Genomic DNA, 19,550 nt, shown 5'->3' with positions numbered 1-19,550 from the left:
CTAGTTCAATTCTTCAAAGTCCAAATTTTGCCAGGATTATGTATATTTGGAGCAGGATAAATCAATTGCCATTGACCGTAATTCTTGACCACCCTTTGAACTTCCTCCCATTTTATATATGGATCAACTTTCTACACCAAATATGTTCTTTCCACTCATGCCGTGCAACTCTTCTAGTTCATCAATTCCTAAACAGCATATGTACGGATTCTTCCACTGTTTTTTTTTTTATCCAAGTTCACATATCTGCTTTGTTTCTCTCTGAAAGCACAACCACTACCTTTATTCGCAGTTCAAATTCAGATATTAACTCTGCAAGTATCCTGAATCTCTACTTTATAATTTTTCCAGCACATTTTCGTATTCTTCCATTCTCTTTCACTGTAGAGTTCACCCAACTTAATTCTATGGCTGAATCGGTTTTTATTTCAATTTCTCTCAACCCCCATTTTATAGCATCTAATTCAGCCATCTTAATATGAATATAGTCATCCTTTTTTCTTAACCAGGCTGCATCTTCCAACACCACCAATCTCCACAATGATACCGGTTACAATACAGCCTGCATCACACTACACCTCTCCTATTTTGGTTTCGTGCTAAGCTCCACTAACAAGGTTCTCTTTTTTCTACATCAGCTAGAATCTCCTGCATTACTTTGATAGTTTTACCATCAACTCTGCCTTCCCAGTCTACTTCATTTGCTCTTCGTTTCACGTAACTACATGCCAGATGCAGCCATCCAGCAACTGGATAGTGCCCCAACAATTTGCCACAGAGAAAATAATTCCTGTCTACTAATTTCTCCACCTATCTCTGGGATCTTGTAGTTTCTTCTGAATATCAGCTCTCCCATCCTTCTTTTCATAAGCTGAAGGCCCAGTGCCGTTCCTCCATTCAGGGATTCTGGTGCTTTTGTTAATAATCCAAATCCAAAATCAAATGTTCAACAATTTCTTTTGTTGATATCTCTGTTACGTGCACCATTATATCGTCGATGTATGAACCAGTCATCTCTTGTTTTGCTTTCTTTATTTAACACTGTTTTTAAAACTGCCATAATCTTAGTGCAACATTAAGTCCAAATCCTAATCACATTAGGCAATGTTTTTCCTTTATAGAAAACCAGCTGGTACTGCCACAGTTCCTTTGCCACATAAGCTGCAAGTAAGCAGACCCACAACCACAATGCTCCGACCAACTATCACCATTTTATTATCTTGTCATCGTACACATCTATTATATATCACTTCTTATATGCCACAAAACGGTTCAATTCACAAAAGTCTAATACTGGCCCGACTTTCCCTTTTGTAGTCTGGAATACTTCTATCAATGGTAACACATTTTCCTTCTCTCTTCCAGGGTAACAAAATATCATCTGCTATACACCTTTCCATCTCCTAAAACTCAGTTTTTCTCACTTTCCAGGGAATTCTTAGAATATGTCACTATTCTGTAACACTGGAGGCTCTCCTTTCTATTTCTATCTTATTGTCTATTTCTTCTTTCCATCAACATTTTTGCTTTAAACTCTTTATCCTCAATTTTGCAAACATTCAACTAACGGGCATCTACGGCACATTGGACATCTCTAATTTCACCTCAGCTTTTTTTTATAGTCACACATCCCGTCTAATTGATTACATCCATTTCAATTATGATGTTGATTCCATCGATAATATGATTCATCGATATCGTTTTGACTTTTATTCATATTCCACATACTTTTATCTACACTTACCGGGCTCCTTCACATTTTACATCCTTCCTGTAAAGTGTTTTCACAGTGCCACTCCTATTGCGTCCACTCCCAAGTTTGGAATTGATTAAGATGGTGGTGATGCACCTAGTATCGACAAGTGCGATCGTTACCACTACTTCTGTTATTGGAAGAGGCCAGTACTGTACTTTTATTCTGTTACTAGGGTAGCTACTGGAACAGAAGCTCTCCTTTGCTCATTTCCCTGAATCGGAGAACAATACTTTACCATGTAACCAAACTTTCCACAATCATAGCACATTACTCAGCTTCTAGGTATCTCCATAGAATCTTTAAGTGTGGTCCTCGACACCTAAAGTACTGAACCCTTGATTTCTTTGGAGTCTTATTTCTCAGCGCTTTGCACATTCACTGCCACCGTCTCGGTCTCGTGAATTCTTTTGCTGACGAAAAGCTACATAGTTGGTATCAGTCTGCCGACATCCATTCTCTCTATGTAAGGTAACTGTTGTAGTGTCACAGGCACATTGTCTGGGAATCCCAAAATGAAAGCTGTATGATCCAGCCCTCTCCCTAGGTATCCTGCTAATCCAGTCAATCTTTTGTTTGTATTGGCGCAAACATCAACTGACTCCTGTCCACTTAACAGTTTAGCTTTTCATTTGCTTCAAAAGGCCATTCAGTGAATGGCATCACTAGTCTCATTTCTATTTGTTCCTTGTCTAAATGCTCTTCATTGATTTTCTCAAGATAGAGAGCAAGTGCATCTCTGCAGAAAAAGTGGAATAAAATTAGCAGTCTTGCACTTTTTGTAGCTTAGCTGCAAATTTTATCTTCTTGATTCACATCACCGTCTTCACTAAAAGGTGGTATTACATCCTTGCCTCCCCCCATTTCAGTAACCCTGATTCTATGATCTCTTCTCTCTGAAATGGCTTGTTATGCAAAAAAAATTGTCAGAACTCTTGCTAACCCCTCTTAACTCAATTCTCAACGTGTCTGCTCTCTCAGCTGTCAATAACTAGAGTAACTGTCCTTTTCAACCCATTCTTCTTCTTGTCACATATGCAAATTCATGCCACATGTGTATATATATATATATATATATATATATATATATATATATATAGAAGCCACAAACCTTGATTCCAGTAAAGCAACACGCTCTGACAGTCCATTCCAATTATAGTGCTCAAAGTTTCAACAAAACTAGCTTCCATTCTTGCAAAGCTGTTTAAACATTGCCTTAAGGAGAAATGCTCCTCAAACACCTTGAAAATATTTGTCAGTCTGCCCTATTTAAAAATTCTGGGGATCAGTCATTAACCTCTCAGTACAGACCAATCATAGTGCTCAAAAAGTTTCAATGAAACTAGCTCCCATTCTTGGAAAGCACTCAGTACAAACCAATCAGTCTCCTGTGCCTCATAAGTTGCTTGAATCTGTGATAAATAGAAAAATAATCAACTACCTCAGCAAAAACAACCTACTCAATCACATGCAATATGGTTTCCATTCTGCTAGATCTGCAGCTGATGTGCCAACTGTAATATCACACAGGATTAGTGAATCTTAACAGGGACTTTATTTCTAGAGCAATTGCTCTTCACATATCAAAAGCTTTTGATAATGTATGGCATAAAAGTCTACTTCACTGACTAGCTGGAAATGTGCTCTCAACTATTAAATCCTTTCTCTGATAGATTTATAAAAGTAATTAATAGAAATCAGAAGTTCATAGTATCAACACTGGCATCCCTAAGGGTTTCATCCTGGGCCCAACTCTCTTCTTGATCTTCATCAATGATCTACCAAATCACATTCTTAGGTCATTTGTAGACTTTTATGCAAATGACACTATGGTCTGTGGTAACACTCCAAAGACTGACAATAACCAAGATCTTTCTGATTCTCTTTCTTCTGATCTTAAGCACAAAGTGCAATGGAGTAAAAGATGGCTGTTTAATTTTAATGCATCTAAAACCAAGCTTCTCTCTTTCCATCACAAACGATCTCAGCCTCACTTGCCCCAATTGAAATGAATGGCTCTGCTCTTGAGGAAGCACCAGGTCTCGACAAGTTCCTGGGGCTGACCTTCACTTTTGATTTGAAATGGAACCCATATACATCAAATCCATTGCCAAGGTCCCCAGGAAAATGGTTGGATCATTCTACTGCTCCAGTAGGTATCTCCCTGCAGATGCAATCATCTACATATATATATATATATATATATATATATATATATATATATATATGTATATATATATATATTATTATTATTACGGAGATTTTATTGTATTAATTTATATTAATATCTATAAGCTAAAAGTGATTCAAACTGTTCGACAGGGACTGTAGATATATCCTGAACCAGCAGGATAACTATATTTTACAAAATAATACTATAAACACCCCATGAGACTAATCATTTTTGGAACACCCAGGTGACTAATGCAGGGTTAAGGAAGAAGAACCTTCAACATGCATATCATGCCAGACACCCTTCACCGTTAAACGCATACTCATTGTCTGTAAAGATCTTCAACAAACCAGACAAAAATACTACCCAATAGATAATATCAAGGACCTTTTTAACAACGTTTACATAGAAAATATATTCAATTTTCTGAAAATTAAGCCTTCATGAGAAATTTTGTAAAACACAAAAATTTATTTATCCACGTCCTTAATAATCCTATATGTTTATAAAAAATATTTTTTAATAAAGATAAAAGCATATGACCCGATATTATTGCAAATAACATGCATATAAGTATCTACAATAAATGATCTTTCATGACATTAAACGACCTAACAGGATTGATATGTAATAAAAAAAAAAAAAATCTTCTGGCAGGCTGTTCCAGGGAGCAAAAACACAGACCAAGAATGTTGTCTTTATTCTGTAAATGAAAGTGGCAATGGTACATCTGCGGGTGACCATGACTAGGTGTTGGGGTCAAAAATCTAGATTAACATTCAAGTTGACGCTGTATGCCAAAATTAAGTCTCCTTGCATCCTTTGTTACTAAAGGAAAGACAGATTTAGTCTATACAGCCGTTGTCAATTGTTGAACACGCATCAGGTGTACAACATCTCTATATAATGATAGAGAACTTATGAGAACACTAAACTCTTTGGAGACTGATGCATGAAAATCATCTGAAGATGTGATAGAAAACATTATCAGAAATCGTTGGAAACCATTACCAGAAATCGTTGGAAACCATTACCAGAAATCGTTGGAAAACATTACCAGAAATCGTTGGAAAACATTACCAGAAATCGTTGGAAAACATTACCAGAAATCGTTGGAAAACATTACCAGAAATCGTTGGAAAACATTACCAGAAATCGTTGGAAAACATTACCAGAAATCGTTGGAAAACATTACCAGAAATCGTTGGAAAACATTACCAGAAATCGTTGGAAAACATTACCAGAAATCGTTGGAAACCATTATCAGAAATCGTTGGAAAACATTATCAGAAATCGTTGGAAAACATTATCAGAAATCGTTGGAAAACATTATCAGAAATCGTTGGAAAACATTATCAGAAATCGTTGGAAAACATTACCAGAAATCGTTGGAAAACATTACCAGAAATCGTTGGAAAACATTACCAGAAATCGTTGGAAAACATTATCAGAAATCGTTGGAAAACATTACCAGAAATTCTTGATGCAAAATTATTGCACTCTGGATTCACGAATGTGATTGAAGCTTCATTTCTTTACAAGTAATCTAAGAGACATCAGTGATGAACATGGACAGAGGTTTCGTCAGGATATTGGCATGATGGAGCATAGATATAAAGATCAGTTCAATACCAATATAATAGGTGGTTGCTACTTAGACACTTTGAGGTGAAGAGAAACAAAATATATGTACAACACCAAAAATAAAAACTGGATCAGAAAATTTTCGTTGCCAGTTTTTTTTGTTTTTTTCTTAAAAAAAAAAAAAAAAAAACAATTGAGAACAAAGCTAAGGGAATATAATCTCAGAACTTTCCAGTTAAAGGATAGAGAAATCTTTTCTTAGAGAGAAGGGTAAATGCAAAAATAAAACATTTTACCATCGAAGGGGGTAATTTCACACACACACAAATAAAATTAAAATAAAAGGGGGATAATTTCACACACACACAAATAAAATTAAAATAAAAGGGGGATAATTTCACACACACACAAATAAAATTAAAATAAAAGGGGGGTAATTTCACACACACACAAATAAAATAAAAATAAAAATTTAAAAAACTATTTAATCGTTAGGGATTTTTATCCGGGGCCACCAAAATCAACAGAGATTAGACCATTCCTGCAATGATCTGGTTCCTGTTGATTTTGAAGTGGGATTTAAGTTTTGTTCAGTTCTAGGAGGTCCACCCTCTCATGCTTTGCCTTCTCTCTTTGATAAGGGGTTAGTTTATTGCTAATCGCCTGAGACGCCCTTACCAGGAAATGCCACAGGGCTACCCTGGCAAGATTTTGCAGGTCAAAGTGCCCCTCCTCGGGGGGCACTGACTTTTCAATCCCACTTTCCGGACTCTGGTGTGTAAGTTCTTGCAGTGGTAGAAAACGAAACAAAATTTCCATTCTAAATAGTTTATTAAAAAATTTAAATAAAAAATAGTGCCGAGTTGATGACGCATACATATTTTTTTAAGGATTACGATAGGAACGTTTTTAAGGACTATGATAGGAACGTTTTTAAGGACTATGATAGGAAAGTTTTTAAGGACTATGATAGGAACGTTTTTAAGGACTATGATAGGAACGTTTTTAAGGACTATGATAGGAACGTTTTGGGGTTAAAAATCAATTTACTAGGGAGAAAAAAAAGTTTTTAATCCTTTTTCTCCTTCAGCGATACAAAAAAAAACAATCGAGAAATATAAAAACCTGGAACGTAAACAATGCGTAATAAAATGAGGTCTTGTAGTGAATTATAAAAAAGTTTTTTTAAATTGCACTATTTGTAAAAATATTTTGTAAACACTTATGTTTATCACCAAATACTATTCTGGCAATTAATAAAAAAAATTTCTGAGATAATGAAAGTGCTATTACGCCATCTTGTAAAAAGCTGGATTATGCTAATATAGTTACATATTTTAAATGTGCTTTTTCTTAAGAGTCAGTGACCATTACTGAACAGATTTTAGCTCATAGTAATCGTTAAGACAAAAAAAAGTTAAAAACGTAAAATCATTTTATCGCTTTCTGTTTATGACGAAAATCTCACCATTTAACCAAATAAGTTTCCTATCCTGGGACAATACTGAGTTTAGTTAACGCCTTCCTTGTCAACTATATTTTTCAGTATAGCTTTCATTTGCATGATGAAGTTTCTTATAAGTAAATATTTGATTTTTTTTTTTGATAATGTCACTAAATAAGGTCTGTGTAGTATTAAAAATGTTTTTATCTTAAACATTATTACATGAGGAGTCATTTTGAGTTAAAAGTTCATTTATTTTACCTATCTAAACTTGAGAAATAACCTATTAAAATTTGTAAAATTTAAGATGGCTGTCACCTGACATTTCATAGTGCAAGTAGCAGCCTTGACCTTGCGATCAAAAATTAAGATGGAGTGAAATGGAACGAACCAAGCAAAACTGACAAGTTGGAAAATAAAAATTAAACAACTGTTATTCTTATTTTTCTAAGTAAAAAACAATGTAAAACTTGTGGAGAATGCGCTGTTTTATGGCTATTGTAAAAAAAAAAAAAAAAAAAATGGAACAGAAATTTAACTTTTGTTCCCTTTTATCATTTTTTTTTTTACCTCTAAAACGAAATTTATCAAAAGAATAACATTCAACAATCATACTTTTTATATAAGAAAAAATAAAATAAAACTAAAGATTTTTTAATAAAATAAAATTTTACTAACAAAAACGAAATACTTTAATTCTTAACAGTCACAGAAAACTATTTTCTCTTGTAAATCAATGCTCTCCTCCGAGTTCTCTGGCCACAGGCTGACCAATCAGCTAACAGGGCGCATTGATTCATCTGCTTCCTAAAAGTCTGAAGGGAACGCCAGCCAGTCAGATCCAGACCGCCAGCCTAGCAACATCTATCCTCTTTCATCCCCTGTCCACCGGAGATCTCGTTATAGCATTGCCGGTCTCGGTTTGAGACAACTGCTATCCAGCCGGGGACGACACGGTACTGACTGACTTTCGACAACCTTAAAAGAACTTTCTTTGCCTTCTTTCCTTTTATCAGCCTGACCTGCCAGTTCCTGCTACAAATAAAATACTCTTCATTGTTTAAAAAGGAAGTTTGTTTCTTTCGTGCCTTGTTCTTTGCTATAATTTATTAGGAAGGTAAAACCTCTCCTAAAAAATTTTTAAACGAAAAAAGTCAATTTGGTATATTTGTTTGGAATTTTTTTCTTTTTTTTTTTTAACATAAGTCCAACTCGCCGTTCACATTGGAAATGTCAACTTTTATAGATTTTCGGGTATGCTTACAACAATTAAACACCCCAACCTCACCATGTTAAGAACGGCTTTTGGAATAGATACCCCCTAACCTTGTCAGCATACCCGAAAACCTATAAAAGTTGACATGTCAAATGTGAACGAGCAGTTGGACGTAATGTAAAAATGTACCGAATTTAAACCGGAACGAAATTTAAATTTCCGTTCCATTTTTACAACAACCATAAAACAGAGCATTCTCCGCAAGTTTTGCTGTAAAAATAAATTAAAAGGAAAATAATTTAAATTAGTCGTAAAAATCATGAATTTTTTTTTTCAAAATTTAAAAAATTCATTTGCTCATTAATAAACAGTTTTCATTCATAAAAAAAAGGATGAATGAAAAATAATTAAAAGCCAGTAAGATTTTTTGGTACTTGTACAGTTTAATCAGGACATTCAAAAATGAAAATATCGAGAAAAAAAAAAAAAAAAAAAAAAAAAAAAGATTATATTGTACATATCTGTTTTGTACTGAAGATCTCTGAAAAAAAATTTCACTTAATTTGGTCGAGTAGTTTTTTTTTTTTTTTTTTTACAGCAGAAAAACACGTTTTTATGAGCTCGTTAAAGTCAGCCATTATGGAATTTATTTAACACACCACAGGGAGATAACTCAAGTTAAAGCGCCGACACTCCCTCCCCATCTTTAATACTAGCTTTTCTTCCTAAAAATTGAACCTTTTGGTCGGTTTATAACAAATTGTTTTTTCGATGTAAAAATAAAGTGAATTTTTTTTTCGGAGAACTTCGTTCCACAACGGATACGTACAATTCATACTTTTTTTTTTTCGACGTTTTCATTTTTTAATGTCTTGATTAAACTGTACCAGTGCAGATTTTTAAAAAAATTTTTATGTTAATTTCCGGTGAATGGGACAGGTGGGCAGAGTTGTAAGCTTATTTAGAGAAAGAGGAAGAGGAGACAGATAGTAATAATACAATGGAACGGTAAGCTAATCACAACAAGGTAATCTAATTGGAACCTCACAACTACTATTTATTTGGGTCAGGGTAAAGAGAGTAAGAGGGATAATCACGATTTGAAAATGGTTGGTTTCTTTCTTACATGCCATAAAAAGGCAAAGTAGTTTTTATAGTAATGAATTATTACTACAATAAGACTTACTTCGCTTTGAAAGCAGTGACTAAAATAAAGGATCTCTGATCTTGTTCAAACTCAACTGAGTTTTTGACACTTGTGCATTTTAACATCTCCAAGCAACTTGTTGGCTCTTATTTAGAATCAATCTAATCAACAACAAAAAAATACAGAAAAACTTTTGATGCACGCACCCGTCAGGAAACGAAGAGGTCATATTAAAAAAAATAAAATCACGTAATTTGATTAAGTAGTATTAATTTTAACAAAGAAAATCAAATTTTATAAGTAAGCAAAAATAAACTGCCCTGCGTCATCATCTTGAAAAAAATCAATGGCAGATAATTCCCCAATAATTCAAACTTGTGAGATCAGCTTTGTAATGATACCGCTGGATTATCCGGCGAAGGCACATACTTGGGTTTAGGGAGTAACCCAAATTTGAGGTTAAGCTTCAAGAATTTATATCTGATATACGATTTCCCACAAAAATATTCTTTTGCGAACCCTTCCCATTTAAACCCCACAACAAGGCTACTTGTGCATCTGTCACAAGAAAAAGAACATGGATATTGATAGGCATTAGGGCCTCCAATACCGGAGGAATAACTTTAAGGGACAGATATATAGCCATCAATTCCAAGGTAGGGAGTGATTTCCCTTTGATGGGAGCCACTTCAGCTTTTGCAAACATCAAGGAACATAGAGTCCCTTGTTTCGCATGCAATGGAAATCCGTGAGCATGCTTAGATGCATTACAGAAACAAATGATTTCAACTGCGGAGTCCTCCAGTAACACACATCTGGGGAATTCAAAGTCTCATAAATTATTTAATTCTTTGGCATGCATTTGCCACAAAGTAAGAAAACTTTCCGGGATCTGCTGATCCCATGATAACTAGAAGTAATCACAATGGGTTGTATACACTCAAAATTGGAGATAGAACCCCACGTTTAGTTTTGATATTAACGTCTATAGCTGTGGGAGTAAGTTTAAAAGAATCTTGATGGAATATCGATAATCAAACACCTTTTCATAGGTGCGAAATGGAGATGTAATCGAATCATCTTCTAACATTTGAACTTACAAGTTCGCGCAATTGGAATTGCAGGACCGAAGCTCAAACTCTGCTTCCTTTAACCTGTCACAGACATTGCTATAAACTAAAAGTAAGGAATCACGGTCACAACTAGTGGCGACCAAATTGTCGACATAAAACTTGTTAGAAATTGTATAAGAGGCAAAATCAGCCTTATATTTTTCTGTATGAAATTGGAGTATAAAATTAAAAATAAAAGGACTGGCATTAAAGCCAAAAATAATGGAATTATATCTGAAGGTGTACAATTTATTGTCCACCTTAAGAAAAAAAACAAAATCTATTCTTGTCTTGAATGGATTTCAGGTGAATCTGTAGAAAGGCCTTATGCAAATTGCCCAAAAAAAAACATAATTGTTTTTTCTGAAGGTTAGTAATAGGTCCAATAGTGAAGCTGTTAAATTGACACCAGAGTAAGTGGCATCATTGATTGAAGTAACCCCACCCCGACGTTTTAGCGAACAGAAAAAGACAGGGCAGATTTTTATTGTTACCCCCAGATCTTCCTTAATAACAGATCTGTGGGGAATCCAGATGTAATACTTGTATATTCTGAGTGGAGCTGAGAAGGATTCAATTATTCCACAGTCTTCATATTCTCTGAAAACTTGCAGACAGTCATAAACAGATCCTTCTTATTTAAGGTCTCTGCCACCCTCTGCATTATTTGCAGAGAGGGCACATAATTAGACTCTACTTTAGAAAGTTTTTCAGAGTCCCACAGCAGATCAATATAATATTTACCGTCCCTGAGAACGATAGATTCTTTAAATCTATCTTCTCTTCATCACAAGAAGACAATCTATTGTTCATCAATGGAATCTGGAGAGAAAAACCTCTTGATTCCACGCTCGATGGAAGATTTGTTAAAGAACGGTCAAAGTGTGTCCTCATAAATAACAGTAGGATTCAGCATGATATCAATCAAATAAAAATTGCATGTAGGGAGAGCATTTAGCACCTTATCAATGGCTGGTAACTCTTCCTTAACATTTGAATTAAAATTAAAAATTTGGAGCCTCCACCGACATTAAATATGAATAATGGCAGGTTTTTTGTTTTTTTTAACAATTACGACAATCAAATATGAATAGATAAAGATTTTATTTTTCTGAAACATCTAGCATTTAATACTAATTTAATCAGAAGTTTGAAAGATTATCATACATTTAAACCATAAGTTTTAAATTATTTAGCAATAAACTACAAGTTTTATAGAACTTTTCTTTTTTGGAAAAAAAAAAGTGAGAAATTATCACCTGTTTTTGCTCCCAGACAGTAGCAAAAAATTAACAGCAATTACAACAAAGCATACCTCTAAAATTCGACACAAATTTTTATTCGTTCTTCGTTGCAAAAAATAAAAAAAATGAAATGCCTAATTTGTCTTTGTGATAGAGCTGGTAACACCTCGAAGGGTAATAGTTCATCTTCATCAGGAACTGGAATACGGGTTCAGCACTGTTCAAAGATCGGATTAATTACAGCCATCTGAAGGGGTTGGTATGATGCCATCTGATGAAAGATTCAATTCTCGACTAGCGTTAACATCACAGAAGTTCATAAGAAATGTTCATTTGAAGGAAAATACATTTATGACAGGTCAATAATTCTGACCTTAATGTCGCTGGGAGACATATATAATAATAACTTAACCTAATCATTTAGGCTTTAAAAATAAAGTCTCAAGGAGACGAAGGGTAGAGGTGCCCAAATGCCTCATATCCAGAGAGAGTTGAGTCCCATCCTTCTCCTACGGCTGCCTGTCTGGAACTGCAAGGAAAAGCATTCAAAACCCGCCAAGCCGAACGCTTGATAGTTAAAATCTCGACCAATCTGATTGGTTTAAACAAAAACAGTGGATGGCCAATCAGGGGCTAACTTTTATTGTAGAATTTCTCAGTGTCTATTCCAAAAGCCGTTCTTAACATGGAGAGATTGGGGGTGTTTATTTCAAAAGCCGTTCTTCATTGCCAGCATACTAAAAAACCTACAAAAGTCGACATTTTGAATGTGAACGGTGTTGGACAATGTAAAAAATACCAAAATTTTATTTTTATATATATAAAAAAAAAAAAAAATTCAGTTTTTTTGGGAGGGGGGGGTAATATAAAAAGTATGATTGTTGAATGTTATTCTTTCGGTTACTTTCAATTGTATTTGCACATGCGTAATTAAAAAAAAGAAGTAGATTAAAATGGAACGAAATTTAAATGTTTGTTCCATTTCCAAAACAACTCAGAGCGCTTGTAATCCTAAAAATTATTAGAAAGAAAAAAATCTGAAAAATTGAATTTTAAGATCCGTAAAAGTTAAACATCCTAACAACAATCACATACACACAAAAAAAATGAAAAAAGCAAATAGACAGCAATAGATTTGGTATTGTCCATAATTAATTTAAAAAAAAAAAAAAAAAAAAAAAACATGGCTCTCTTTAACCCTAAGTCCGGGTGGTAATAAAGAAAACAAAAAGAATTCGTAGACAGACAAGGTCGGTAAAAGTCAATTCATAGCTTACAAGATATTTAAAGCTCAATTTTGGCCGAGTTAATGCAACAATAACAGTAAAAAGAAATGCAGTGTTATATAAATCAATGTTATTTGTTTTTGTTTCACGAACAAGAGTTTAATTTCGGCCGTTACCAAGCCAATAATAACGACCATGGGGGGGGGGATCTATACAAGTACCGACTAAGAGATTTTATTGATTCGGTGGTTAAAAAAAAAAAAAAAATTAAGTTTTCTCAGATGGATCTACGTGAATTTGTTTTTACTTATCGATTATTTATTGAAACAAAATGCAATAGCGTAATCTTTTTAAATCCTATTTAGCAAACATAATTTAAGAAATTAAATCCACCAGTTATTTCGTGACACGTTTTATTCTTTTCTTAACAACTGCAACGAAATGAATGGATACTAAAGCAAAATACGGACCGTGCTGAAATAATAACTTCAATATCCTATCTAAAAAAATAAATAAATAAAATAGAACAGTCCGTAGACAGCAGAACTGAAGTGCCAAAGATTTGATTGCTTCATGACCTTCTGAAGTTTTAAAGCATTTTAAACTGTTGAATTCTTAGTACTTCTACAGTGTGCTGAAATAATAACGTTATTATTTTGCACCTTATTCTTATTCTGAGCAAATCATAAGAATTAAAGCGGTTAGTTTCCAAAATGATTGCCAAATTTTTGGCAGCGGTGACTGGACAAATTAACCTATTAATTTGTTGTCTGATTTTTTCTTCAAATCAGAATTTGTTTACTGATATCTAAATTTCAATAAGCCTAGTTAAAAAGTTCAAATAAAGTTTGTAATGTAATTGAAAAAAAAAAAAAAAAATCGTTTTTTATTAAAAATAAAACTAACATTGACGTGTGACTTAAAACATGGCCGGGGACGATTTTTTCGCATACACCGCCATGTTCCTAGTCTCGCAGAAACAACGGGGATGCCAAAGTAAAACAAAGCCAAAAGACGCTTGAAATATATTTCGGGATCAATAGGGGACATTTTTATTTATTTTTATCTTTTTAATTTTTTTTCTTACCGTTTGTTATAAGGAAATTTAAGGAATTTAAGTGACTAATCACGTGACACGTCTGTAAAAAGATTGTACAGTAAGTCAGGGTGCAAGTAAATAGAACGTTGTAACGAGAAAATGAACCCCTTCTTAAAAGTCATTAAATTTATTTTTATCGATTTTTTTCTGCTAATATGATACTTAATTCTGTAATCTACGATAATCGTCGGAAAAAAGTTTAAAAAAATAAAAATACAAATAAAAAAGTTTAAAGAAAAAAAACGCATTTTACGGGGGGGGGGGGGACACTCGTACAGGTGTGCCACAATTTCTTTGACAAGACATCGTTATTATGTTTAATGGCTTTCATTAAGAGTCGCACTTCTTTGTTTACAAAGCCATTTGGAAGAAGTGACGTCAGACAAATTTTAAGGTACGGATGACCAGTACTGTATATAATGTAGTTTTTTTTTTTTTTTTTTTTTTTTTCTTTAAGCAAATATAAAAATATGTGGCGCTTCTACACTATTGGGACGAAATTTCGAAAATCGTAATACAGAATTTCACATTCTTCGTATTTTTAAGATGATTATTTCCAAAAATTTCGAAAATCGATAAGGTAAAAAATTATTTATTAAAAAAAATAGGTACTAGTGCAGAGAGAGTGATCCGCCGTCCGGTCCGGACGTAAATAATAACGTTATTATTTAAAAAGCCATTCTTAACATGGGGAGGGGAGGGTGTTTTGTACCTATTCTATACTTCAACCTTACAATTGAATAAAAAAAAATATAAAACTTTAATTAAACTTGGAAATACGATTTAAAAAATAGCGCGGCACGGCACTCTGCACTAGCACCAAAAAATATATAAGTTGATGAAAACGATCGCAAGGACGCAAGACACAGGAGAGTTCAAAAGAGGGTTAATTTTCCGTTTTGATTTAAACAAGATGACGGCAATTTTTTACCTTCTAACACGATTAAAGTTGCTTTGTTTAATAATTCAGCAATATTCAGTTAATTTCGACAGCATAATTTGAAAGTTATCATTGTTATTAGTTATGACAAAAAAAAATCAGTTGAAACCATTGTTTTTTATCTGAAAACTCGATTTATCGACTGCAAAATCTCGTCCCAATTCTGTAGAAGCGCCAAATATGTTTATGCAGTTGTTTTGTTTTTTTTAATAAAACATCAGGTGTTGGGATTTTTTTTTTTTTTTTTTTTTTTTTTACATCAAACAAAAATATAACTTATGAAAAATATTGAAGAACTGTTGTTTTTCTTTCAACAAGATTTTGTTTAAAAACTATTTTTTATTAATATTTTTGTTTGGTTTAAAAAAACAGTTCATAAATATTTTTATAACAGTTCTATTTATGTTTGATGTGGGGAAAAAAATCACCAACACCTGATGTTTAATAAAAAAAAAAAAAAAAAAAAAAAAAAAAAAAAACTGCATAAACATTTTTATTATAAAGTTTATAATTTTGTAATAAAAGTTCAAATAAAGACTGTTTGAATAAAACTTCTATTTTTATATTTGCCTTTAAAAAAAAAAAAATAATAAAAGCAACATTATACAGTGTTTCAGTGTTGGTCATCCGTACCTTAAAATTTGTCTGACGTCACTTCCGTCGGAATGCTTTGTAAACAAATAAGTACGACTCTTAACGAAAGTCAGCTTAGTTTGGTTTCTTGGCCAGAATTTTCTCTAAAACCAAAAATTAAAAAAAATCTGTTGTAGTGTTGTACTGTACGTACCCGTAGCGGAAAAAAAATCACGTAAATTGATCATGTAGTTTTATTTTCATTAAGAAAATCATTATAAGCTATTAATGGGAATCCGTAGGCATTACAACAAATTTCGCAAGTTATCTCCCATTGTTTATTTCAAATTGTTTTCAAAATGACAAACACGATAGTCGCTCTTCCGTTAAAACTACTTGATTTTTGAAATATAACATTTTCTTTTCGTCACGGGTACGAACAGCAAAAAGATTTTTCTAAATTTTTATTTTTTAATATAGGGGGAATTCTTGAACCACGTTTATATTTGCATTGTGAATTTATTTGCCCTGTCACCGCTGAGAAAACCACAAAACTAATTGATAAAAAATTGTTAGGCTGGAATTAATTCTTCAATATATCCACAAAAATTTCCATAACTTAATATCTTCGGATATTTTGTTGTTGTTTTTATTATATTTAATATTAATTATTATTACATAAACATCTGGAGTTCCAGTTCCTATTTACTTATCTCCCTACAAGGGCAGACACAAGATCGGGTTTTAAATGAGGAAAATCAAGCTCCCAAAAAAAGAATGACACTAGATTGCAATAAAAATTAAAATTGCCCCATTCTACTAGGATTTCTCTTTCACTGGCCAAGAACCGAAAGACGAAGTAAGTGGTGCTGGTGCACATACTACACTTTGCTCCCTGCCAAAAAGATTAAAAGGCGTACTTTTGTTGTTTTATCAGTAAAGCATAAAAAAACTCATCATTATCCCAAACACTAAGTCTAATAAAAAAAAAAAAAAAAAAAAAAAACGAATATCAATAATTCTATTTAAAAAATACGCACTCTTAACTCAATGATTCCCCACCACCAACAACTTGATTTTTAATGTTTTTTTTTTATTAGTAACTGATATGGATCAGTGTAAAAAAGGAGGTGGGTCAATCGATTTCGATCCATTGCAAAAATAAAATAATGCTTTGGGTTTTTGTTTTGTTTTTATTTTTTCTCTCTCGAAATTGTATCGTTTTAAAATTTAACACAAGCAATTATTTTCTCCAATAGTCACTCTCTCTCAAGCACAAATAAAGCGTAATAGTCTAGAAAAAATTATTTAAATTTTTTATAATATAGTCACTTAGGATTTTTGTAAATTCGTTTTAATTCTCTTTTAATGCTTCGAAATTTAGTAAATACTAAAAATAACTCCATATGCATGTATTATTAAATTTTGTTACGTCTGATTTCATTAAATTAAATAAAAAATATTACATTTTATTTTTCAAATAATTCGGATTATCGTTAAAATGCTAATTATAAATATTAAGATCACCTGTACTTATAAGCATGATTCATCAACAGACATTAAAGCTAGACCAGTTCGAAGTTGCCCGGGAGTTTCACTTTCAGTTTTGGTACTTCTATAGAATTTGAACTGAATGGTTTTTGGTACTTTTACAGTTTAATTAAGACAATAAAAAAGTTATATTGTACGTACTCGTTATGGAATAAAGTTTTCATAAAAAAAAAAAAAAAAAAAAAAAATCACGGAATTTGATCAAATAGTTTATTTGCTTTACAGCGGAAAATCAAGTTTTAATGAGATCGAGCGAGTTGCGGCTATCTTGCTTATTTCGCGAGCGAGCGAGGAGGAGGGGTGCCTTTAAATGAACTGATTTGATTAACGAAGGACAAAATGTAAAAAAAAAAAAAAAAAATAAAAATAAAAACGCTGCAGGTAAATTTTCAGATTAGGTCCACCTCCATAATTTTCTTTTAAATGACGACTTTTAAAATCTTCTATGCTGAATACGAAAATCGCATTGGAAATTTGCAGAAATAAGTAGTTATCGAGATATAAAAAGTTGTATTATGCATTGTATTCTTTGGCGGCCATCTTTTTTACGCGCGTGCGCCATAAACAAATCAACTCATCTATGACACTGCACACGCGTAAAAAAGATGACCGCCAAAGAATACAATGCATAATACAACTTTTTATATCTCGATAACTAATTATTTTTGCAAAATTTCAATGCGATTTTCGTATTCAGCACAGTCGAAAACCTATAAAAGGTGTCACTTAAAAGAAAATTATGGAGGTGGACCTAATCTAAAAAAAATACCTTTTTTTAAACTATGTGTTTATCAATTTTTTCTTTTTTTGTTTTATAATACATCTATATTACCGTGCTAAAATAATATTATTTAGAAACTCATTCTTAACATCTGGAAGGGAAGGTGTTCTGTAACTATTCTGTACTTTCACCTAACAATTTGAGAAACAAAAATGTAAAAATTGACTTGAACATGAAAATACGATTAAAAAAATAAATAAATAAAAACGCCGTAACATAAATGCACAAGCACTCTTTTCTTTTACCATGATTTTGTAAATAAAAACTTTTTATTTAAATAATCATTCGATAATTAGTAAATAATACGAATAAGCGAGAAACATAAACACACGTCTTGTTCTGATCTCAATTATATAATAAATCGATTTACTTTGGGTTTTTTTGTTTGTTTGTTTTATTTTTCTCTTGAATAGGGGAAAGGGTTAGGAAATATTACGAAGAAAGAAATAAGAATAAGTTTTTATTTTCATGGATTTCCATTAAAACAAATATCTCATTGCACAATGCACCTGTTAACATCTAATAACACAAGAATGAGGGGGTGGGGTTAACAAATACTCGAATTCGAATTAAAAATATATTTAAACATATGGGTATGCTTTTCCACTATTCATGTCAACGGTACTCAAGACAAAGTAGAACTTTATGATAAATAAAAAGAATTGTAAATGGTGTGTATAATACATACACGCGCCATTCAAATGTATACGAATGTATATGGGGTGGTGCCTATGCCACTGACGATCTGATTTACCGTGAAACTGCAGTAACATTTAAAGAGAAGCCCTCTCCCTTTTAATTATATATAGTGTAACGCAATGAAATATATCGATAATAAATACTGTATTAACTCAAATGCAGTTTAGGAAATAAAATACGTTCAAACGTGATTTAAAAAATCCACATTAAACAAAAACTAGGAAAGCAAATGATTATTTTAAAGTCATTTTTGGCAATTTGTGAAATGGTTAAAAATGAATGTATTTATGGGGAAATAACATGTCGTTTTTATTCAATCAACTATGGGACAATAAAAGGGTGATTTATAAAACAAAGGGATCTATATGTTTTCTTACCTGCAGAACCCGTCAGTCCTCAGTAAAAAAAAATGTAAATGCCGACAGTTGTGGAGGAGGTCCGAAGGTAGGGGCCTGTCAGGAGGAAATATGTTGTTTTTTTTTCACCTTGTTGGCATACAGGAAGTTAGCAGTAACCAACATGCAACACTTTTGACGTCACTTCCGCTCCACTCTCTTCTATTTCAAATTCATTCATGTTTCTTTCCTCCTACTATTATTCAATTTTAACATTCAAATTAATATATTTCGTGGACTTGTTTACACTGGTGATCTTTTAAATTTCAGAAAAAAATATTACGTACTTACGTGTCATGAAGAAATTAGTTGAAATTACAAAAAAAAAATGATTCAGTAGAAAAATAATAGTGCTTATTTAGAAATAGAATTCAAGCTTCTCATCAAACTAAATTGCAGAAAAATCGTTATGGTGTCCATACTCGTCACGAAATAAAAATGTCATGTTCTAACAATCATGTAAACTGATCAACTAGTTTTGTTTTCATTTTTAACTAAGAAAATCAAATTTTATTAGGAAGCGAGTTGTGTTTTGATCTACCATATTTAATAAATACAGGGAGACAACTCAACTCGAACTACCAAAATAAAAAAATAAATCAGCCTTGTTCCG

At 32.6% G+C, this 19,550-nt stretch overlaps 1 protein-coding gene across 3 annotated transcripts in view; it reads right to left on the bottom strand.

Annotated features, from left to right (window-relative positions):
* The window catches only part of LOC145245790 (AP-1 complex subunit mu-1), a 100,544-nt gene extending 81,433 nt beyond the window's left edge, over positions 1-19,111 (bottom strand). The window contains exon 1 of one of the 3 annotated variants that reach the window (XM_080107434.1): positions 18,920-19,111. The gene's annotated coding sequence lies outside the window, so the exon portion shown is untranslated. The remainder of the gene's footprint in view (positions 1-18,919) is intronic. The other 2 variants (XM_080107432.1, XM_080107435.1) reach the window with 2 other exon arrangements.
* Positions 19,112-19,550: the final 439 nt, after the last annotated feature.

Source organism: Euprymna scolopes, chromosome 23 (genome assembly GCF_053919585.1).
Source record: "Euprymna scolopes isolate OS-2025 chromosome 23, ASM5391958v1, whole genome shotgun sequence".
Lineage (NCBI taxonomy): Eukaryota > Metazoa > Mollusca > Cephalopoda > Sepiida > Sepiolidae > Euprymna > Euprymna scolopes.
This window is presented reverse-complemented; position numbering and strand designations above follow the sequence as displayed.